The sequence below is a fragment of the Protopterus annectens genome, chromosome 2.part0, assembly GCF_019279795.1.
Source record: "Protopterus annectens isolate FY-2018-M chromosome 2.part0, PAN1.0, whole genome shotgun sequence".
NCBI classification, from domain to species: domain Eukaryota; kingdom Metazoa; phylum Chordata; order Ceratodontiformes; family Protopteridae; genus Protopterus; species Protopterus annectens.
In genome coordinates this window covers 927,406,301-927,430,517 of record NC_056728.1, presented here as the reverse complement: position 1 = coordinate 927,430,517, position 24,217 = coordinate 927,406,301, and positions in this window count along the sequence as shown.

Genomic DNA, 24,217 nt, shown 5'->3' with positions numbered 1-24,217 from the left:
GGTCATCTTCTACCAATTTACTAAAGGCTGCTATCAGAGGCTGTACAAGTGGAACATAAGTGCTAGGTTTCCTTATATTTTGTGTTGTTACTATAGCTCTATCTTGGAATTCAATTTTTAATGATAAATTCCGAATGAATAACTTAAAGTCCCGTAGAGTTTCCTCAGGTTTACTGAATGTAGTGGGAATAAATGTAAGTCCTTTTGAAAGGACTTTCATCTCATCTATGGTCAAATTATAACTGGATAGGTTATAAACTATGTTGTTTTCTTCATTCCCCACATTTTCTTGATGCTCTGGGTTTGTACATGGTCGGGGGAGAATTTCCTTTTCTGTCGCCCCCGACTCATGGAACGTGTTCTCCCTTCCCTGGTAATAGATCTGATTGGGAAAGGGTGTTCTTTATCGAACATCCTTATATTAGAATGGTCCTGCTGTACTAAAGGGACAGCATTACAAGTTGAATTATTCACAAGTATGGAGGATGAGGTAGTTTGTATTGATGGAACTTTTCTGCGTACTACCTGTTCAAAAACTACAGGTTCAATGGGCTGTATAGTGCGTGTAGTGGTAGAATTTACATTCTCCGCATTAGATACACTACCCAGAGACTGAAAATTAAATGTATTTAAATCACGTGTATCCACGTTACCTTTTGCCTTAATAGGCACTGCATTAACATCATCAATTTTCACATTAGAACTGCTCATTTCTAAGTTATTAACATCTGTCCTACTAACTTCTAAATCAATGACAACAGCATTCTGAATTTCAGGAACAGTATTATTATTTATAGAATTATCAGTTCCTGTAACTGTGGTCCGATTATTTGTATTAGTAGTATTTTCAGACCACCTAGGCCAAGTGAAAATATTCCCTAATTTAAAATCCATGATGTCTCTTTGTAGTTTAATTTTCTTTTGGTTATACAACTTCCTTTCATGTTGTAAAACATTATCCAGTAATATATTCCTACAATTCTCAACAGCACTAGTAGGAAAACTAGAAGAAATAGTCACATGTTGTTCTAAAATGTCCATTCATAATTTATCTTCCAAAGGACCAAAAAACTTGTTCATTAGTCTCATATAATTGAGGCTTACCTCAATATTTAAGTTCTGCCATTCAAATAACAATTCCGGATATTGTGTAGCCGTGGTGGGCATTTTGAGGACCCGTAATCCCCTGGGTATGAGGCGTCTTTGAATGCAAACGTCAAAATGCTGGCGCTGCGTTTGCAGGTAAGCCTCAATTATATGAGACTAATGAACAGGTTTTTTGGTCCTTTGGAAGATAAATTATGAATGGACATTTTAGAACAACATGTGACTATTTCTTCTAGTTTTCCTACTAGTGCTGTTGAGAATTGTAGTAATATATTGCTGGATAATGTTTTACAATATGAAAGGAAGTTGTATAACCAAAAGAAAATTAAACTACAAAGAGACATCATGGATTTTAAATTAGGGAATACTTTCACTTGGCCTAGGTGGTCTGAAAATACTACTAATACAAATAATCGGACCACAGTTACAGGAACTGATAATTCTATAAATAATAATACTGTTCCTGAAATTCAGAATGCTGTTGTCATTGATTTAGAAGTTAGTAGGACAGATGTTAATAACTTAGAAATGAGCAGTTCTAATGTGAAAATTGATGATGTTAATGCAGTGCCTATTAAGGCAAAAGGTAACGTGGATACACGTGATTTAAATACATTTAATTTTCAGTCTCTGGGTAGTGTATCTAATGCGGAGAATGTAAATTCTACCACTACACGCACTACAGCCCATTGAACCTGTAGTTTTTGAACAGGTAGTACGCAGAAAAGTTCCATCAATACAAACTACCTCATCCTCCATACTTGTGAATAATTCAACTTGTAATGCTGTCCCTTTAGTACAGCAGGACCATTCTAATATAAGGATGTTCGATAAAGAACACCCTTTCCCAATCAGATCTATTACCAGGGAAGGGAGAACACGTTCCATGAGTCGGGGGTGACAGAAAAGGAAATTCTCCCCCGACCATGTACAAACCCAGAGCATCAAGAAAACATGGGGAATGAAGAAAACAACATAGTTTATAACCTATCTAGTTATAATTTGACCACAGATGAGTTGAAAGTCCTTTCAAAAGGACTTACATTTATTCCCACTACATTCAGTAAACCTGAGGAAACTCTACGGGACTTTAAGTTATTAATTCGGAATTTATCATTAAAAATTGAATTCCAAGATAGAGCTATAGTAACAACACAAAATATAAGGAAACCTAGCACTTATGTTCCACTTGTACAGCCTCTGATAGCAGCCTTTAGTAAATTGGTAGAAGATGACCTTTACCGTTTAAGTCAGGACAATGTTCCAAACAGAAAGAAATTATTTAATCTTCCATTTAAAGAAAGACAAGCATTGAAGGGACTACGTAACAATTTTAACATAGTACTAAAGCCAGCAGATAAAGGGAGTGGCTTGGTTATTATGGATACAGTAAGATATGATAGGGAGATGGACAATATGCTTGGTGATACTGGTTCTTATATGCCATTGACTATAGAAGATGTTAAGCCTATTATAATTAGGATACATATGTTATTAGACCTTCTGAAGAGTGAAATTATTGATTATAGCATGTTCCAATTTTTGGATGTGCAGTCTCCACTCATACCTGCAATACAGGGATTGCCCAAAATCCATAAGGACAGGGTGAATCCCCCTTTTAGACCTATTGTTGCAGGTAGGGGGTGGAGTACTGAACCATTCTCAGTATATATTGAATATAGACTTAGACCAGTAGTGAATAATAATAATTACATATTAAGAGACACCAAGCAGTTTTTATTGGATCTTTATAGGTTCCTTAGTTCCAAGCCAGAACATGAAGAATATACTTTTGTTACAATGGACGTTCAGTCCTTATTTACAGTTATACCCAATTCTACTGGTATAGAAATGGTCAGTAGTTATTTGAACAGAACTACAGATCTTTCAGAGGCTACTATAGAACTTATTACAAGTTTCTTGGAAGTAGTCTTGGAATCAAATGTGTTTTGCTTTAATAAGAATTTTTACAGAAGATGGCGTAGCTATGGGCACGTCTTGTGCCAATAGCCAACCTAGTGATGGCGAATGGGAGCATATGTACATGTTTAAAATGAATCAGTACATTAAGCTAGTCCCTTTCTACAGCTTTGTAGATGATTTATTTTTCTTATGGACTGGTACTTCTCAAGAGTTGGTTGATTTTGTTAGTGATATGAATTCCTCTACCCACTTTCTGAGATTCACAGTTGAATCTTCTACAGTAAAAATGCCATTTTTGGATATATATGTTGAAAAGTTGGAAAATGGGATGATTAATACAGGCTTATATAGAAAGCCATGTCATAAGAATATGCTTCTTCATCGAGAAAGTATGCATCCTGGGTATGTATATCGGAATATAATTCGGGGGCAATCAATGAGATTGTCAAGATATACCCCTAATGACATGGAATATTATGAAAGATTATCTGACCTTAGACAGAGATTAAAAGAACGTGGTTATAAGGATTTAGATTTGGACAGTAGTATGATAGATTCTTATCAGTTGAGAAATGGAGTAGCTGCTCCTTATTTTTCAAATTATATACCAGAGCCCTTAGAAGTACAAGACACTGTGGATAAAAGAAATGTAATTGTATATCCTATTTTTTATACATCTGATGTAGGGAGTATTAAAGATATTATTAGAACACACTGGCATATTTTATTGGCAGATCCTAAAATCAAGCCACTTGTAGGAGATAACCCAAGGTTCATATATAAAAATAAGAAGAACCTTAAGAGGTTATTGTGTAATAGGTCTGAAAATGAGTTTGAGAAATTTGAAGGGCCAAATATAACATTACCATGTGAATCATGTAATTTTTGTTCATTCATAGATACAGAAGAGGCATTTAGTCATCCCATAGGTTTGGGAAGTTTTAAAGCATTCACCACAGGGAATTGTATGTCTCAGAATGTAGTTTATTTGGCCCGGTGTGTAACGTGCCCTGCATTCTATATTGGTAAAACCAATAGAAGCCTTAGGGATAGAATGCGGGAGCACGTATATCACATTAGAAAGGGCACAGTTACCAATGCCTTGGCTAAGCATGTTATAGATAGCGGACCTGAACATTCTTTTAGATTTAGGATTTTGGAAAGAATACATGCTAATGTTAGAGGGGGAGATATAAGCACATTCACGGAATCTAGGGAAACAACGTGGATTATAAAGTTAAGAGCTGATAGAGCCCCTGGCCTAAATGGCAAAGTACCAATAAAACCTTTTCTAAAAATGAGAAAATTAAAAATTAAAGAATTGAGATTTATATGCTAATAAATTATTTAGATTTATGCATATAGAGAATATGTTCCCCTGTATATATATATATATATATATATATATATATATATATAATATGCTGATATTAATATATAAGGGATTTCTTAAAAAAACATAGTATACCATCATGCATTAAAGAAGCATATATGTCTTATGTTTTTAAGTTATTGTTTTTATGATAAGTAATGTGTTTTTAAGTAAAGCAAAAGTATACTAATTATGTAGTTAAATCATTTTTGTATATTTCCTTTTATGTAAAATGAAATATAGAAAAGTTGTTTAAACATAACTACATAAATTATTAATATCAATTTAAATTTATGTAGAAATTCATATAGTATGGGATTTTAGTGTATATTGATTAATTAATTAGTTAATGTAATCAAGTGTATTTTCCCGCCTTGTGAAGTATTTAAACAGTTTATATGATTTTCTAACTCAGGTCTGATGAAGCTTATGCCGAAAGCGCTAACCTGAGGTGCACCAATAAACTTCTATTTTAATCTATGTGGATTATTTCATCACGTTTCATACAAAGGATTTGATATAACGAACTGTCGTATACATCATTTTTTAGCTGAACAGCTGTTGATGGTATTTCTGTACTCCTTCATTGTTTTGCTCACGCTGTTTGTCGTTATTTTTTATATTTGGGGTTTCCACTTGTTTGCAACAGCGAGGGCATTAACTCCGTGTGGATCTCATAGTGTTTTATCAGTATTATCTTCTTTAATATGGGTTGAGTGATCTGCACTGACAATGGACACTTTCTTTCCTGTTTTCTATTTGCACTTTGACTAATATTGTTTATAGGTTCATAGGTAGGTACTAGGCTATTGGCCCTAGGGCCTATACAAGCCTAGCCAAAAATGTACCCTGGCTTTCGCCACCCAAGAGAATTATTTTCCTGTGCCCCTGTCGAGCAGAACTACAGTAGTGATCCCCGGGGTGAATTTCCTATTACCCATCCAATCATCAAGATTTTTCTTGAAGAGTGCTAATGAGGAGCTCTGTTTGACATAGATAGGTAGTTTGTTCCAGAGTATGGGAAGTCTCTGTGACAGGAATCTATCCCTCCAGCATGTTCTGTTTATTGTGGTGACAAGGTTTAGGTCCCTAGAGCGTGTAGCTCAGAGGGATTGGGATTTCTTTAAGTGGAGCATGTCCAACAGCTCTGGGTTTGACATAGCTTTGTATGTTAGGCAGAGATCGCCTCTGAGTAGGCGATATGCGACGGAGTAAAGCTGGAGTTTTTTGAGACGGTCTGCATAAGGCATCTGTTTGAGGCCAGTAATCCTGTTTATATCATCAGTTCAGTCATTAATATGTGTAACAGTTCTCCAAGCTGTGCCAATGGCATTAAGTGCAATCATAATTACTATGTCTAGATTTACCACTAATAATAGTAAGCAATCATATAACTTTTGAAATGAAGAACACAGATCGGGTGTTACCTTTTAATTTGCATAGCATTTTGAATACCGTACAAGATACCTGTGCTTTTAAAAATCATTAAAGGCATACTCATTTAAGGAATCCATTTCGGCTCTAAACAAATAATGAATCCTAAAAGAAAAGGATAACCAAAATCAGTTACCACAGAAGTGAAAGAGATTTTCAACTATAGATTTTTTTTCTATAATAAAAAAATCGCACAAATAGTATACAACTAAATATTAAATTAAATACAGCAAAGTTTTTGCTCTGACCTACCGTACCAGTTGTGAAAGTCTCAGAAAGTCTGGATTTCCTTTACATCACTTGCAGTTGCACCTCAGTTTAACAGTAAAGGTCATTAAATCACAAACCAACTTCAGACATTGACATGTGCAATAGGTCTGTTCGACCTGTTACAAATTTGCAAGTCAGATGTTATCAGAAACACATGCTCAAGTGACCTCAGTCTCTTTTGCAAGATTAATAGAACATGCTGTAGGGTTAGGTGTGTATCACAGAGAATACCAGCTTCCCTTCCACGTAAAGCAGAGTACTTTTTGTTACTCCATTCAAACTTAACTTGGACGAATGGATGTGGAACCACAAATATACCCCCCGGTTTAGCACTAATGGCTCTGACGGATACGGGAAATATGTACTTGTTTGGCCTCTTTTGGGAGATTCATACTCCAAAATATAAAGGCTAATAATTATCGTGGGAGTACAGGGCTAAGTTTCTTAAGATCTGTGCTTCTTAAGGTCCTCACAGCTCATTAGCCTAGTAAGTACCTATGAGATTTGTTTTCTTGCTAGAAAAATGTTTTAAATTAACCATGGCCATGTATGTAATAATGAAAACAACACCAGCAACTAGGATAAATAGACTGCACACTACTGTTAAAAAAGAGAAAAACAAAAAACTGTGCAAAGTCCGAAACATGGCCAGATTCTAAAACCATATCACTTTTATTAGAATGTGGTAAGTGCTTTCACAAGTATGAACTCACTTCTTCAGTCCATAAAAGAAAAATCAGAATGCCAGTAGATTTAAAAACTCACTGCCCAGTCAGAAAAGCTTTCTCGTGACAACAACAACCTCCTTAAAGGACCATCATAGTAACATAAAACAACATCCATACATTTAAGTAAATGAACGTTGTGTAAATAAATATCATAAACCTATCTAATCTAAAAAAATATATGTTATCCCAAGCTTCAAACATCTAAACTACATACAAGACACAAATGCCTTACTAAAACATGTATATGATGCAGTATATCCATTAATAATAGTAATATTTATTTTACTATATGCATCATAAAATTTTTTCTGAAAATCCCTAATCTTTCTGCTTCATAAACTTAAATATTTTACACAAAAAAAAGACAGTGTCAAAAATACACAGTCTATATTTTACTTAAAGGTCTGCTTTTTAATACAAGCTTCAGCAGTACATATCCATTCAGTCCCATAGCACCGTCTGCCCTTAACCTAACTATCAATTTATTTCATTAACCTCAGTATAATTGTGCAGGTCTCCTTTGCATTCACATACTCTCACTTGTTCAATAACCAAAAATTTAAACCCATGTTCACTACTGGTATTAATAACATGTTTCGCCAGTGCATTATAGGTTCATAGGTAGGTAATAGGCTATTGGCCGTAGGGCCTATATAAGCCTAGCCAAACGGTACCCTGGCTTTTGCCACCCAAGAAAATTATTTTTCCGTGCCCCTGTCAAGCAAAGTGACGGAAGTGATCCCCGGGGTGAATTTCCTATCTCCCATTAGTAATATTCTGGGTGCTACTATTATACATATGCTCCCTTATACGGTCTCTTAATCATCTATTGGTCTTTCCCACGTAAAAGAAATGGCAGACAGTGCACTGGGCTAAATAAACAATATTAACACTATTGCAGTTCGCATTTATATGAAAAACAATCCCCCTGTGCGTAAAAGTTATATAGTTTTAGAATATGACCATGTATATGTTGCATTCCGGTAACTAAACAGTAATTCTTGATTTCTTTTAGAAATTGTTATGTACCGCAACGTACTATGTATTAGAAGATTAGCAAAGTTAATGCATAGCAGTATATGAAGGAAGACTAGTAAATGCAATTGATGCACAACAATAATTACATTAATATAATATAATAATTGCTGCCACTGTTGGCAATATTTGTCATTAGAGAGGCTTTGCTTCCTATTAACTCTTCTGATCCCAAATAAAAACATAAACATCTAGGTGTTATATTAGATAACTGAATGAAGGTACTGCTGTGCTGTACTGGAACCAAAGTCTTCTTAAGACACAAAGTCTTGTTGGCTGTTTACTGCTGAATCAAAGCCTGGTTATCACACAGAGCTTTGCATGACTGTATTTGCAGTCTGTTTAAAACACAGAGCCTTGCAACCTGCACTGATGAAAAAATATATTTTGCAGCACAATACTATTTTACTGTAAGCACAGTTACTAATAAATAACTTATTCTTGTAATAAATGACACATACGCTTCTGTCAGTTTGTAGCATAAATGTGCAAAGGTTTACTCTTGATTAGTATGGAAGATTATAACTGCTTCTCTTATATAATACCTCAGAACATGCATGTTTCTATCAATACCTCTTACATAGCTGAATTGTAACAGTCTACTTATACTGTTCTTCTCACGCACTTAAGATCCTGTTTTCCTCTTGGTATTTTGTTTTTTGGGGCTTTATACGTAAACATCTGTTCTACTGATGCTTTTCTTTTTAGACTTGTTTTTTTAAGGAAATGTTTAGTGATTGTCTTGTGAAACCATTTACTTGTGAGAATGCATGCAATATTATTGTTTTCAAAAAGCCATGTCCGTTAACAGAAGCCTGAAAAGAAACATCTGTGAGAACATGTCAAACTGTTCTGTTTTTGATGAAAAAACATGTCCATTTATAAACAGCTTTTTAAGAGAGCACGTATTGCTGAGCTTATAAAAGCATGTCTATTAATAGATACAGTCAGAGCTGTCACACTACGAGAATGGACTCTCTACATATTGCTAAGCCCTATTTTTACATTTAAGCAAGCTTTATTGTGTGCCTCATTTATTTTGCATTTTTATAGCAGAATTGATTTTAACCTTTAGCACACTCTGACAGTTCCCCCTTTTTATTTTAAACCATGGAGACAAATTCATCATTGTTTGATAATACATTTTTATTTTGACAATTGACAACAGTAACTTGTTTAACTCTTGTTAATCAAACTTCAGTATATGTAAGCAATATGCAAGCAAGCACCACAATAACAATAATAGCAATTAAAAACATGATCATTTTTCCTGTCCACCCTGTAAATAGATTAATAACCACTCACTCCAGTCGTCATTCCAGTTTTTCTCGTATGTTGTGACACTTGTGCAATGACCTCGAAATGCGCTTTTAGAGACTCTCTGTTTTATCTGGAATAAATGTACAGCATTGTTCTCCTATTAAGGCACATGTACCCCCTTGGGACACCAGTATGTAATCTAACGCCATTCGATTTTGTAAAACCATAGTTATTATGGCTGTCATTTTGACAGTAATATCTGAGATTGCACTGAAATTGGCATTTGCCAATACTTCAACCAATTTAGATAGTTTTCTTAACTCCCAAATGGCTTTTGCTGCTCCATACCAAGGGAATATACCAGCATCAGAAATTATATCATCTTTTAGATCCATATCTTTTAATTTTAAATAGTCAGGATTCTGGTGGTAAATACGTGATGTATCTAAGGTGTTAACTGGATTTTCAATTACAGGTAATATGTCTCTTTTCCTTTTTGCCTTTCTAATACTTCCCTTTGGTAACTCTTTCACATAATGCATTGCTGTTACTACTAGTCCTATATAGCAGGTGCCATCCCTTCCCTTTGGTAACCATTTATAAGCACATTTGCCACAAATGTAATATAACCATTATAACCATTTGACAGGGCAGCATTGCTATTTACTAGACTGCCATTTACTTGTCCTGTAGTAGGAGTTTTATCGTGTACAACCGTAAAATCTTTATCTGTTTTACTTCACCAACATTTAATATTGGTTTTGCAATCTTGTTTATCGTTTTGTGAAAAATGAAATACTGCTATGTCACTTAATATTAACTGACCCTTAGCGGTATTAGAATAGGAAAACCATGAAAAAATATTCCACATACTGGTATGTGGTTATGAAAGTTTATCATTTCAATTGTTTGAATACAATTACTGTTACCGACTGGGACGGTTCCATTTTGTTGAAAACATGTGATTCACTGTACTATAGCAGATAATTGTACTCTTGCTTTACGTAACTGTACATTTATAACTTGGTCTCCTGTCTCATTTATCAATGCCCTCCAACTACTGACAGAATTTAGTGGAATAGGTACTAGAGGCATAATCCCTGTTATTTTAGTTATTAAACTACATACCCAGTAACTAGAAACATTCATACTTTTTGCATACCAACATTGTCTTGCCAAAAAAGTGTTAAAAGATGATGACCAATCTTGCTCATTTTTCCACATTTCTTTACTCTCTTTCTCTCTCTCTCTCATGTAACTTTACAAGTTGATTAACAGGTTGTAAGTACAATGTAATACTAAGTAATACAATAATAGTTAGTATGATATCTATTATCAATTTTTAAAAAATCCTTTAAATAGAAATTCCATTGCTGAATCATTTTGCCTTTGGTCATCCGAAACTGGATTTCCAAAAGGATGTACTTTAAACCATGTCAATTGCATTATGTTTTCTCTGTGGGAAGCCTACAAGAGAATTCACTTAATCAGATTTACATTGCTCACTAGTTTTAATAACTCTTAACTGATCTTTATGTACCAACATTGTTTTGTTTTTCTTTTTTCCTTTGATTTTATACACTAATGGTCCAGTTTGTTCCGCTACTTCAAAAGGGCCTTGCCAGTTGCTATCCGATGGACCCTCCGTTTGGAACATTTTTACCAATACTTTTGTTCCACAGGGAAGGTTTTCTTCAGGTGGGAAAATTGGCTCCTTTCTCCATAGGTGGAATGCTTGCTCTCTTGCATTGCAATCACATTTCTGTAAGCCTTTTTACCATTGCTGATGCTTACTGATTTCTAACATAGGCCTATTATTAGGTATATCCAGATCAAATGGTAGTTGTATGGGCATTTTACGACCTGTCATTATTTCATATGGTGAAATACCTGTTTTGCTATTTAGTGTTGCCCGAATACCCATTAAAATGCCAGGCAAATGCTGTACCCAAGTATTGTCTTTTTCCAACCATGCCTTTTTTTAGATGTTCTTTTAACGTCCGATTCATACGCTGTACTATGCCATTGGATAGTTGGTGGTATGGGTACATGAAATCTTTGCTGTATACTCAACAAATTACACATTTCTTAATGAGATTACTAATAAATTGTGGACCATTATCTGATTTTATGACACGTGGCCACCACAATGACAGAAAATATTTTTCCATAAGGCTTTTGCTGTTTCCTTTGCTGTCATGGTTTTGCTAGGAATTGCTTCTACTAATTTTGAAAAGATGTCCACTACTACTAGTTGTTGGCAAAGGACCTGCATAATCTATCTGAACCGCATACCATGGCCAATCTGCTGTCTGTACCCGATGTAACCGAGGCTTTTTGCTTTTAGCATTTACCTGCAAACAGATTAGATATTATTCTACAATCAGCCTACAGACCTTTTTTAAATTTGGGTTCCAATATTTTTCTTTTACAACCGTCCATAGCTTATCAACTCCTACATGTCTCAGTATTTGGTGATTTAATTTGACCAACTGACATGCTAATTGATATGGCACATAAGGCAGCCATAACCCTTTTGTATTGGGATATACATAATATTCCTTTGGCGGTATTCCTGCAGTCATGCATTGGTCTGTTTCTTCTTTTAAACCTTGCTTTCTTTGAATATTTATGAGATCTTCCTTAATTGATTCTTGGTCTAGCTCTTCTATGGTACTAACTTCTGTTTTTAAGGCACTGACTTCTGTTTCAAAGTACACTTACCCTGAACGTTTTTCCCCACATTGTGCTGCTTGTTTTGCATTTAACCTGAAAGTTTCACTTGTTGGTTTTTGGTGTGCTTTTACTTTTAAAATATTCTACTGTTCTTGTTGATTTGACATTGTTATGACTTTATGTATGTCTTTTAATACTTCGGCATGGCATAATGGTTTGCCTACACTGTCTACAAATCCTCGCTTTATCCAGGTGTCCATATGCAGTCTTAAACAATTTACGACATAAGCACTGTCTGAGAAAATGTTAACAGGATTATAATACTGTTAAAGTTCAGTTTAAAAAGTACATGTTCTTGTTTGTCTTTCGGCTTTTCCCGGTTAGGGCTTGCCACAGTGGAACTTCGGTCTGCTAATGATTGGCAGTAGATTTTCATGAATGCCGAGGTACCAGCTCGACGTTCAGCCTTCAACGAAGGCATGCCCATTTACGCATATCTTTCGAACACCCACCCAACCGCGGGGAGGACATGCAGACTCCACACAAAAGTACATAAATAACATTAATTACCTTTTAGTTTTGAGTCAAGAATAACTCTTCAGGATGTGCAAAACATTTTCTTTTTATTATAAATCCACATACGTCAGTGCTGGAAGACTATCTTCAAGCAGGAAAAATACAGAGTTCTTATTTACTTTTCTTATCAGTATCATGCATGCAGAATAGTGACATGGTCAAATAGGATTTCTGCAGACCCTCGTGTTGCTGCACGTGAACACTCAACAGTAATGTTTTTGTTAGTAAAACACAAGCCTTCTAACATGTTATTCAGTCTTGTTTCCTGACCTTGTACATTTTAATACCAGTACATTCTAACTCCCCAACATTCCAGACTCCCTCCTCTTGACACTACTAGTGTCATAAAATACACAATTATATTTTGATTTTCCTTAATTTGATAAATATGCTTAATCTGTAGTGATTGAGTTTTCATTCGTCAGGTATAAGTGGCATTTCATGTGTAGGTGCAATCCTAAGACTTTGTGATTACATTCTTTAGAACAGAAAATACTAAAACAATTCATAGAATAATACCAGTTGTCATACCTTGTAATATACCAGTTTCCAGGTTACCAAATACACTGCCCAACCATCCAAAACACGTACAGTGTTAGACTTACTGTCCAAATATTTGGCCCTCTGCTCCATGACGTTGGCCAACGTTTCCTGTTTATTATGGTAGTCAGTAATACAAGAACAACAATGATTTTTATGAGGGCACGTGACCCCCCTTTTCTAGCAGGCATTGTATCGAGTGCCAGTTGGTTCTGTAACACTACAGTCCAATTGCAGTCATTTTCCCACTTGTCATTGTTATGTGATATGAAGTATGGTTAGCTACCTCCTGAAGAATTTGAGCAAGCATGGCAATTTCAAGCATTGTCCTTTGCACTCCATACCCAGGAGTTAACTGAAAATACTTGCTCTACCCAGTGGATTGCCCGTTTATTCTCAGTCTGCCTGCTGGAGGTTTTTTTTAAATGTTGAAAAGCAGGCGTAATGCTGCTCACAAAACAACACCCTGACCAGTTTCTGGGTAACCAGGGGTAGGCATGATCACTACAAATGTAGCAATGATCCTGTATCATGCCATGCCTCTAGTCATAGCATCTTGACTGTAAAGAGTTCAACACACCTTCATGTCTAATGTCATTGTATTTCCTGATTTCCACTGGCACAGTCCCATTTCTGGCATAACGTGTACCTACGATTTGTGGTGGCAAGCTGAAGTGAAACAACCTTTAAAAAGTAGTCAGATTACACCAGATTAGATCAGTGTCACTAAGTTCTTTCTCAAATGTTACCTGTGATGCAGGAATTGTAATCATGGGAATTCCTGCCTTAGAATGTTGAGGTGTATGTGAACATACACAACAGTTTGTCACAGCGTACTGTCAAAGAACCAACAGGAAACTGATTTTCTCTCAACCAGGTTATTAAAGGAAACAGCCACAAAAATAGAGCAAAAGTACCTGTTGCCATCGGATTCATCATGCGGTGCCATTTTAGTTGAATTTTCTCCTTATATGTTTCACTGGGCAGATGATTTGTCCTTCACACTTCGATCTTCTTTCGCCAGCATTGATGATTTGTCTGGAGCACACGGCAGGTCTTCTTACAGTGGGATGAGTGAATTCAGGTTGGTTGTCTTGCACAGTGGACTGCAGTCAGGGTGGTGAGGATTACAAAGTAAAGGACCTTTTCACCTCTGGCTTAAGTTAGTTTGTTGCGAAGTTTTTACACAAACCCAGTCACCCAGCTGCAGTTGGTGACAGGGCTAGTCAGGTGATGGAGGAAGAGATACTGCTGTAAGAAATTAATATTTTCTTTTTATTATCCATTAGAGTTGATCTTAGTGCTATGAGTCTTCCCATTAATTTTTTATAGGGTCTCAATTTCATTGTAGAATTTAGTGTATTTGACCATTTAAATTTTGTTTAGTACAAATTGTTTTAAATAGGGTCCTATTAACCCTCTCTACTAGTCCAGATGATTGCGGATGGTTGGGACAGTGAAGACTAAAATTAAAAAAAACTGATAGTACAAGGTACACCAAATTACAGAATTTGCTTTGTGACATGGGTGAGCCTTTACAAAACATACAGATTACTAACAGAACATTATTTTAAATTATGTACTTTAGTCATCTGGACAAACTCCAGCGTTACATTAAGAAAAGGTCCCCAAGGTGGTGGTAGTTGACATTGTATTTTAAACAATCGCACAGCAATTAACATACTGAAGTATCAGAGGAGACATGAATGGTATACCAACTTCGGGTAATTTGATTAAATAAAGCTGCTTTACCTGCATGGGATAGTAAAAGATATGCCCTTACTAGGTAAGGTGGCAAGGAAGCATGCATCACCAGTCGGCCGTCTGGATGTTGCCATACTCTATTAGAGGATTTAAAATATCCATCTTTGAGCCACTTCTGAGCTTTTCCCTGTGATGCCTCAGCTTGAAAACTGACACTATTAAAATCAGACATGTCATTATTATTAGAGTTTTACAATAGCATTACATAAGGATTATTACTTTTATAATCTACTTGGTGGCATAATCTGCCAAATTATCTATGATGCCCTTTTACTAGGCACTCAATGAAAATTTTTAACTGCAAAAAAAAAAAACACTTTTTTTTTTTCCCACTTTGAGCCGGTACGTCTTCAAGTTTGATCTGGCGATGTTCTTCGTGTTTCACTGTTGCAGTCATCACATTTGGGTTATCTGCCTGCAGGTAGCCCTCAGTTGGCCTGAATACCAGATTCTTGGGATTTCTGCGTCCGATGCTGTCGCTTCTTCCATGACGTCAGGTCGTCAGGGGTATAAAACATGCAGTAGACGCCATTACATCAGTCTTTCTTGCCGTGTGGTGCCCGAAGCAGAAGCAGTTCGCAAGTGCCGGTTGACCGCCTCCTGAAATTTTAATTTTTCGAGTTTCAGACCTGGAGTCTTCTAAAAGATAAGTAGCCGTTAGGGATCCTTTTTGCTTGCTCTAACTGATGTCAGAAAAAAATAATAATTGTCTTGCCTGTGGAAAGCAAATACCTCACAGAGATTTTCATTATTACTGCAGCACCTGTTTAGGCCCAGACCATGATGTCCCTTGCTTTTGGTTTTGTGCCTTATTCAAAGCCCGAACTATTCGTTGTTGGGCTATTTTTGTCGCTAAATTGTTTCGCTCTCGATCTCCATATGGCTTCGATAAGCCATCCGACTACCGATCTTCCAAAAAAACGTAAGGATAAAGACAAAGACAGACTGCATAGGTACAAAACTGCCAACGATGCTACCATTAAGCTAGTCTCCAGTCCGCTGGTACTCAGTGAGGTGCTTTTGCAGCCCCTGATACCTGCTTTTGCAGATTCATGGGCCTCTACTGAGACCCATTCGGAGTCCGGTATGCCGCGAGATGCTTCTTCGACTATGGATCCTGCAGATGTCTCTACCTTGGATGTATCCGGAGCCGCTGTGCATGTACCGGCTTCTGAGGGTGTATTCAGGCCTTCCGATTTTCATATTAAACTGACTACTTTGTTTCAAACCAAAAATACAGAATTTCTTAAGCCTAGAGTTCGCACTATGCCTAGGAAACAGACTACCAAAGCACATTCGCAGGCCCACATGCCACAAAAACAAATGCTTAGAATGGCTGAAGACCTTACTACTTTAATTAGGGGAAGTCAACCTTCCCCCTCAAAAAGACCAATAACTAATTTTCCTCCTGATTCTTCAGATCAGGAGTCTGATAACTCTGACCTTTCTGATTACCAGGACATACCCTTATCTACCTATGAGGATTCTGATGCAGAGGATTCCATTCCCTCTGCTTCCCCACCAGAAGATTTTTATTTTGGTGAAACCCTGCATACCCTTAGAGAGCATTTCCACTGGGAGAGCCAGGACTAATCTCAGTCCAAAAAGAGACTCGGGGGAATTTTTAAACTTGCCTCAGCACAGGTCTCTAGCTGTCCCTCCTGTTCTGGAAATTGTAGATTATGTCTTCTTGGAATCCAGCCTTACCCCTGGTACTTTGCCTCCAGCTCCCAGGAAACCTGACAGGTACTACAGAGTACCTGACTCCCACAAATTCCTCTTTAAGAATCCTGCTGTGTCTCCAGAGACCATTTCCCAGGGACCTAAAAGCATTAAGGCTACAACAGCCAAACATCCCTACCCCTTTGGACAAGGATTCTAGGGCTTTAGTCAGATGGGGTAAGAAGGCATACACCTGTGCTACTCTTGCCATCAGGGCTTTAAATTGCCAATTTCATATGTTAAAGTATCAGCAACATATTATGGAACTAATTAAACAGAAAATGATGTTGATTCCTGATTGTGCAGAGCATAAAGATTTACAAGAGTTAATGCATTCTTCTAACCAAGTTGGTAAACATACTCTGCAATGTGGTTTTGATGCCTTAGAAGCATCTTGCAGGGCTGCTGTTACTGGGTCTGTTCTTAGAAGGCGTGCTTGGCTTAAGGAACAAACCTTGCCAGACCATGTCAAAGCAAAATTACTAGATGCACCATTAAACCAAGAGTGTCTATTTGGCAATAAAGCAGAAGTCATCCTCAAAAGAATGGAGGAAAAATCTAAATCTATGCAAACTGTTAAAAGATTTCTTACAAGTACAGCCACCTAGATTTAGTAGGCATTGGCCTTGTAAAAACTGGTCTTTTCCAGTCCCTCCCAGACCTTCTCAGCCCAAACCCAGAGGCAGCAGACCACCAAGTCTACAGTCTCAGGATATGCACAGATCTAAGCAATGGAGTGCTCCTACTTCCAAAGCAGGGAGTAGTAAGCTGCCATCCTATGATAAAATCTCACGATGACTTATCCTTAACTTTTCCAAGTCTTGTACAAGTACTTGCACCTTTAGGAGGGAAACTTGCCCTACATGCCAAAAACTGGGAGTACATTACCCAGGACAGATGGGTCTTAGTCATTGTTTCCCAGGGATACAGATTCCACTTCCTCTCACTCCCAACCCCAAGCGGATGGCCAGATCTCCCCCCAAACCAGTGGGCAGAGGCCCAAAAGCAAGTACTTTCTCTTCTCAGTATCAAGGCTATTCAACCTGTCCCAGCAGAACAAAGGGGGCAAGGCTTTTATTCCAGTCTGTTTCTGGTACCCAGAAAAGGAAACTCTTGACGTCCTATCCTGGATCTGTCTATTCCCAACACCTTTCTGGTGGTTCCAAAATTCAAAATGCTTACTCTCCAACAGCTGCTTCCTATGCTAGCCAAGGACTCCTAGATAGCAACCCTAGACTTAAAAGAAGCTTATCTGCACATTCCCATAATGGAATCTTGCAGGAAATACCTACGTTTCAGAGCAGGCTCTATGCACTATTAGTTCTCTGCACTTCAGTTTGGCTTATCTACTGCGCCCAGGGTATTCACAAAATGCCTAGCTCCAGCCATTGCATATTGCAGGCAGAGAAGAATTCAAATTTACCCATACTTGGACGATTGCCTGATTCAGGCAGACAATCAGGAATTGCTACTACAGCACCTGACATTTGTAAACAGACTTCTAACTTCACTGGGGTACACCATCAACGAAAAGAAATCACATCTGGTACCCAACCAACAGATTGCATTCCTGGGAGCAAGCTTGAATACAATTTCCCAGATGGCATTCCTCACTCCAGAAAAACACATTTATTTGACAAACTAATTCAGTCTACTGGTCACCAAAACCCAGCTATCTGTAAGAAAAAATACCGCAAGCCCTAGGGTTCATGGCCTCTTGCATTCTTCTAATTCCATATGCAAGACTGTAAATGAGGAAACTTCAGTGGTACTTAAAAAGTCTGTGGTATCAACATTCTCAGGACCTGGAAACAATGATTCCTATCATTCCTTGCCTAAGGACAGAGTTCCTTTGGTAGGCAGAGGCCTGCTACCACAACAAGGGACTCCCTTTCACTCAACCCCCTGCCGCCCAAACCCTAACAGATGCATCTGACTATGCATGGGGGGCTCACATGGTAGGGCAATGCATTCAAGGCAAGTGGAGCCCAAAGCAAATGCACCTGCATATCAATCAAAAAGAAATGTTAGCTGTACAGAATGCTCTGACAGCCTTCAAAGGCCTTATTCTTCCAGGACAACTATTGGTAAAGACAGACAACATCACAGTTATGTGGTACATAAACAAGCAGGGGGGAACGCATTCCTACCCACTCTGCAGATTAGCCATAGCTCTGTTGATCACAGCCTTGAGCAACCAAGTGCACCTGCAAGCTCAATTCCTGCCATGCAAACTAAATTCACTGGCAAACGACTTAAGCAGAAATCTCATGGACCCACACGAGGAAAAACTGGAACCCAAAATATTCAAGCTTTTGAGGAACAGGTGGGGGGCACCAGAGGTGGACCTCTTTGCTTCCCCTCAGAACTATCAATTGAGCAAATATTGCACCAGAACTCCCCACAGCCAAGCTTGGAAAGTAGATGCCCTGTCCTTTTTACCTGGAAAAGCCTCTCAATCTATGCATTTCCCCCTCTGCCCCTCCTCTTGAAGGTTCTACGAAAGATCAAAGAGGACAAGCCAAGGACAATCCTGATTGCACTAGACTGGCACCAGACTGGCCACGCCAGCACTGGTACCCTCTTTTGCGCAGTCTGACAATAGTACCACCATTTCACCTGCCTCAGACCCCTTCCCTGCTGTCCCAGCAGGAGCGCCAGATTTTGCACCCTCAGCTACAGACCCTGAACCTAGCAGCCTTGCTCATCTCCTGATCTCATCACCAGCAACCCTCAGGAAGCAGGTGCTGGATGTCATTCTTGAGGCAAGGAGGCCTAGTATTAGAAAATCCTATTCGGAAAAATGGAAAAGATATTGTTCCTGGAGCCAGTCTCAGGGAATGGACACAAGTGTGCCCAGCTTACTTCGTATACTAGATTATTTAACAGAAATGCTCCACAAAGGACTATCCTTCTCTTCAATTAAGATTCATGCCTCTGCCATCTCAGCTCATTATAATACTGAGCCACCCCTTTTCTCTCATCCTCTGGTCAAACAGTTCTTGAGAGGAGCCAAAAATTTAAGAACCCCAGGAGAGATCCCACTCCAGCCTGGGACCTTAACTTTGTATTGGAAAAGCTCATGCTTCCACCCTTTGAACCTGCTGCTACAGCAGAGTTAAAATTCCTCTCATGGAAAACAGCTTTACTTCTAGCCATCACTTCAGCAAGAAGTGTGTCTAAATTTCAGGCCCTTATGGCCGTGGAACCCTTCATTATCTTCCATGCGAACAGGGTTTCCCTCACGACTTAACCCATCATTTATGCCCAAGGTGGTATCTAGTGTGGCTTTAAACCAATCCATTAATTTGCCACCTTTTTCCCTAATCCTCAGAATAAAGGGGAAAGGATCCTGTACTCCCTGGATGTGCACAGGCAGCTTCGGTTCCATCTTGACAGGACTAAGCCTCTCAGACAATCTGACCAGCTGCTAGTCAGCTTTGCTGCAGGGGCAGAGGGCAAGGCAATTTCAAACAAACCATTTCTAAATGGATAGCACAGTGCATCCATTTCTGCTACAAACACCATGGGAAACCTACCCACAGGGGATCAGAACACATTCCACTAGGGCTACATCAACCTTTACAGCATTTCTCAGTGGAGTCCCTACCAGGGACATCCTGGAAGCTGCAACCTGGAGCTCTATACACACTTTCACCAAGCATTACCACTTACCTATCTTTTCTTAATCCAGAGCTGGATTTGCCACAGCAGTCCTACAGGGCCTGATTGCCAGCCCTAATGCTTCTGAACTACTCCACCCATCCTTAGCTTTGGGAATCAACTCAAATGCGATGACTGCAACAGTGAAACACAAAGAACATAGTGCAGTTGTGTACACTTACCATAGTAGATGTTAGAGTGTATTCACTGTTGCAGTCCTGGTTACCCTCCCTCCAGCCCCCTGACTTCTCTTTACTTCTACCTATCGTTTTTGTTTGGAATATCTTATATCATTGGTGTTTGCTTTTTGCTGCTGGTGTTCCATACTGTGTAATTGCTTCCTATTTTGGAGGCTCCTGACATCTGAGGCAAGAAAAAACTGATGTAATGGTGTCAGTTGCATGTTTTATACCCCTGACGACCTGGCGTCATGGAAGAAGCGACAGCATCCGACACAGAAATCCCAAGATTCTGATATTCAGGCCGACTGAGTGCTATCTGCAGGCAGATAACCCAAATGCGATGACTGCAACAGTGAATACACTCTATAACATCTACATTTATGGTAAGTGTACACAACTGTATTTTGTGGATAGGAATGTCTGTTAAGTCCTTTCTAGAAGAAAGCAGATAATTAGACACACACACACACACACACACACACACACACACACACACACACACACACACACACACACACACACACAATCATGCTCTTTACCATTCTCAGAAATAGATAACACAGATGCAGGATTTAGAACAGAATGGTATATTAGAGAAACAGATGGATCAGGAAAAGAAAAAGTGCACATTTATATTTAGTTAGACTTGCAGTCAAGAAGGGCTGAGTTTCATTTTAAGTAATGAAGATGATTCGGGGTTACTACGGTTCTTTAGTTTCAAAGAAAACGGGGATGGACCCATTCTAGACCTATTACCTAATTGTTTCTGTAACAATTTGGTCCTTTTTCAGTATTAAATGCGTTTTACTGAAGGACTGATGAAAGTAAAAGATCTTTAGGTGCATACTACCACATCAAAACCAGGGACCAGAATCATTTCCTTTAGTAGCCAGTCATTTTAGTTTGAGCCCTGCCCTTTGGTCTGACCTCACCCCTTAGGACTTCACCAAATGTATATTTACTATCCCTTAAGCAAAGGAAATCCCAAAGGTGTTTCCGTGGTCTGGACGAAAGAATCCTTTCAGGTTACAGCAAACTATTTCAGGCCAGAGGCTATGTTCTTCAACTGTTGTTCTGGAATTCCGAAAATTTGAATTTATTGCATCACAGATCTTGTTCATAGGAGCAGAGTTAAACATACTATTTTATTTTTAGGTTTCCGAGAAAGGATATTACAAAGAATTTCACGCATTTTATTTCTTGTATGAAATCTGCTTACAGTTGAATTGGTTTTGGGTGCCTGATTTCAGCAAATTGGAATTTAGGGAAGTTTGATAGAGAGTCCTACAATGGCTCAGGTTTGCCAATGTTCATAACCTACCTCTAACACGAGTTTCTCATAACAAAGACTTGCCAGATCTAAACTGGTTCAAAGCTGCAACCTTTCACAGGGAGACCATTTCCATTTCCTACGGAATGTGACCACGGACGGTTACCATGATAGGTGGGGGCATCTTTCAGACAGAAATTCCTAGGCGAATGGACCAATTTGGAATACAATTGCCTTCAATTTTCTAGAGTTGAGGAAAAAGGGGTTTCTAGCTTGCCTTTTCCCGTTCTTCCTCAGGGACTATTGCAGCTAAGATTGTCAACATGTTTTAGTCGGGAGATACACCCAAAGGGGAACCAGTCAATCACTATGCAGAGAGCCATGAAAATTTCATGGGCAAGCCACGGTCGCTTCTAATAGCACGCACATCCCGGCATCCAACGCATAGCCGACAGGCTGAGGAGAGCAATTCTTACGGCACGATGGCTCAAACAGTCCTTGGGGATTTTTGAACCAGCCTTCTGCATCTGTTTGTTCTCCAATGACTTATGCAGGAGCTACTTCCCTTTTAAACCTCCAGGGAAGTTCCAGGACCAGTGGTTTCACGTTCCCCAAACTATTGCCTTTGCTTTATTTCCTTTAATAGTTTTTTCCAGAAACCCAGGAACGTTAAAGGGACGTATTTCATTGTACTTCTGGCCTCGTAAAATTTGGTTTCCCTTTAAATTTCACTGTTTTGGGGGGCCCTGGTTCTGGACCCAGAGCGATCTTTGACTATGTCAGGGTTTGCCCATCCCCAAAGACACTCCATCTAGCAGCTTGCTCATTGGCCTGATTTATTGCAGGTTTGAATTTGTCTAAGCAGTCCAGAATATATTAGTGGCTTCTTTAAGTTTCCATACTAAACTTTAACTGAATGTAATCTAACTACTATCTTTATTACATTTCTGTGAAGCTCCTTTGAATAAGATTTTAGATTTTAACAGACTTATTTCATCAGGACTTCTCCTGCTACTCTAAGAGTTAAATTTGGGCCCCTTTTAATTTTGTGGAAAATGTATCCTATAGCTCACAGACTTTTTAAGTTTTAAAAGGATTTAGATTTTAGACCAAATCAGATCTCCTATCACCTAGAAGTCTAAACTGCAATCTAAATTAATGTTGCCCCATTTGAACTGCCTCTTTGCCCATTGAAATTTTGTCAAAGACCAGTCTCTTTTGGTAGCCATTACTTTGGGAAAAGTGTCTGAATAAGGCTCTCTCCATCAAACCTTATTTGATCTTCACTCTGACAAGTTCTGAAACCCTTTACCTTGCTCCTAAGTTGTTCTATTAACAACATTGATCAGCCATTGAATTACCCACTTTCTTCGAAACCACTCCAACAAATGAGTATGACTTGGATGACAGACAGCTAAGGTTTTATTTGGATAGAACAAAAGATCACAGGAAAACAGATCAACTCTTTGTGGCTTTTGCTGATAGCAGGAAAGGACTTGCAGTTACCAAAAGAACTCTTTCAAATGGTTAACGGATTGTATAATCTATGTATACAATTCTGCAGATCAACCCCTTCTAAACAAACCCAAGGACATTCCACAAGATCAATATCTACTCTTTGGCTCATGCAGCTCGCCTACCTCTGGATGCTATTTGCGGCTGCTACCTGGTCTAAACCACAACATTTATTTCTCATTATAAAGTAGATAAGGTTTCTAGGGACAGGGCAACCTTTGGTTCCACTGTGCTCAAGAACGCCTCCCGTGAGTTCCTCAGGATTTGGAGCTAGGGACCTACCCATGTGTAAGAACAACGGCGAGATTGAACACTATCACATATAGAAGTTATGTCCTTACCATAACGCTCCATGTGGAGTGTTCATCTCGCTTTGTTCTTACAGTCCCACCCTCCCACCCTTAGGAAGAACGTTCTTTGATGCCTGGCCAGAGCATTTTGCTACTGTCTTTATTCTCTGTACATAGTTGGTATACACATATACTTTATATGTGTCTGTTTATGTATGTATAGATGTATGGCATGAATGTGCTGTTATGTAGATTGGTTTGCTTGCAAACTAGATCTGAGGTAAAGGCAGAGGGGGATTGTGGGTATTAGATTGTCTCGAGCTTCTTCTCGATGCAGAGCTTGCAAGAGGCGACGGAGCCGAGGATCGGCTCCGAACCCATGTGTAAGAACAAAGGCGAGATGAACACTCCACATGGAACGTTATGGTAAGGACATAACTTCTATTTCTCTGCACTTCAGTTTGGCTTATCTACTGCGCCTAGGGTATTCACAAAATGCCTAGCTCCAGCCATTGCATATTGCAGGCAGAGAAGAATTCAAATTTACCCATACTTGGACGATTGCCTGATTCAGGCGGACAATCAGGAATTGCTACTACAGCACCTGACATTTGTAAAGAGACTTCTAACTTCACTGGGGTACACCATCAACGAAAAGAAATCACATCTGGTACCCAACCAACAGATTGCATTCCTGGGAGCAAGCTTGAATACAATTTCCCAGATGGCATTCCTCACTCCAGAAAAACACATTTATTTGACAAACTAATTCAGTCTACTGGTCACCAAAACCCAGCTATCTGTAAGAAAACCGCAAGCCCTAGGGTTCATGGTCTTGCATTCTTCTAATTCCATATGCAAGACTGTAAATGAGGAAACTTCAGTGGTAC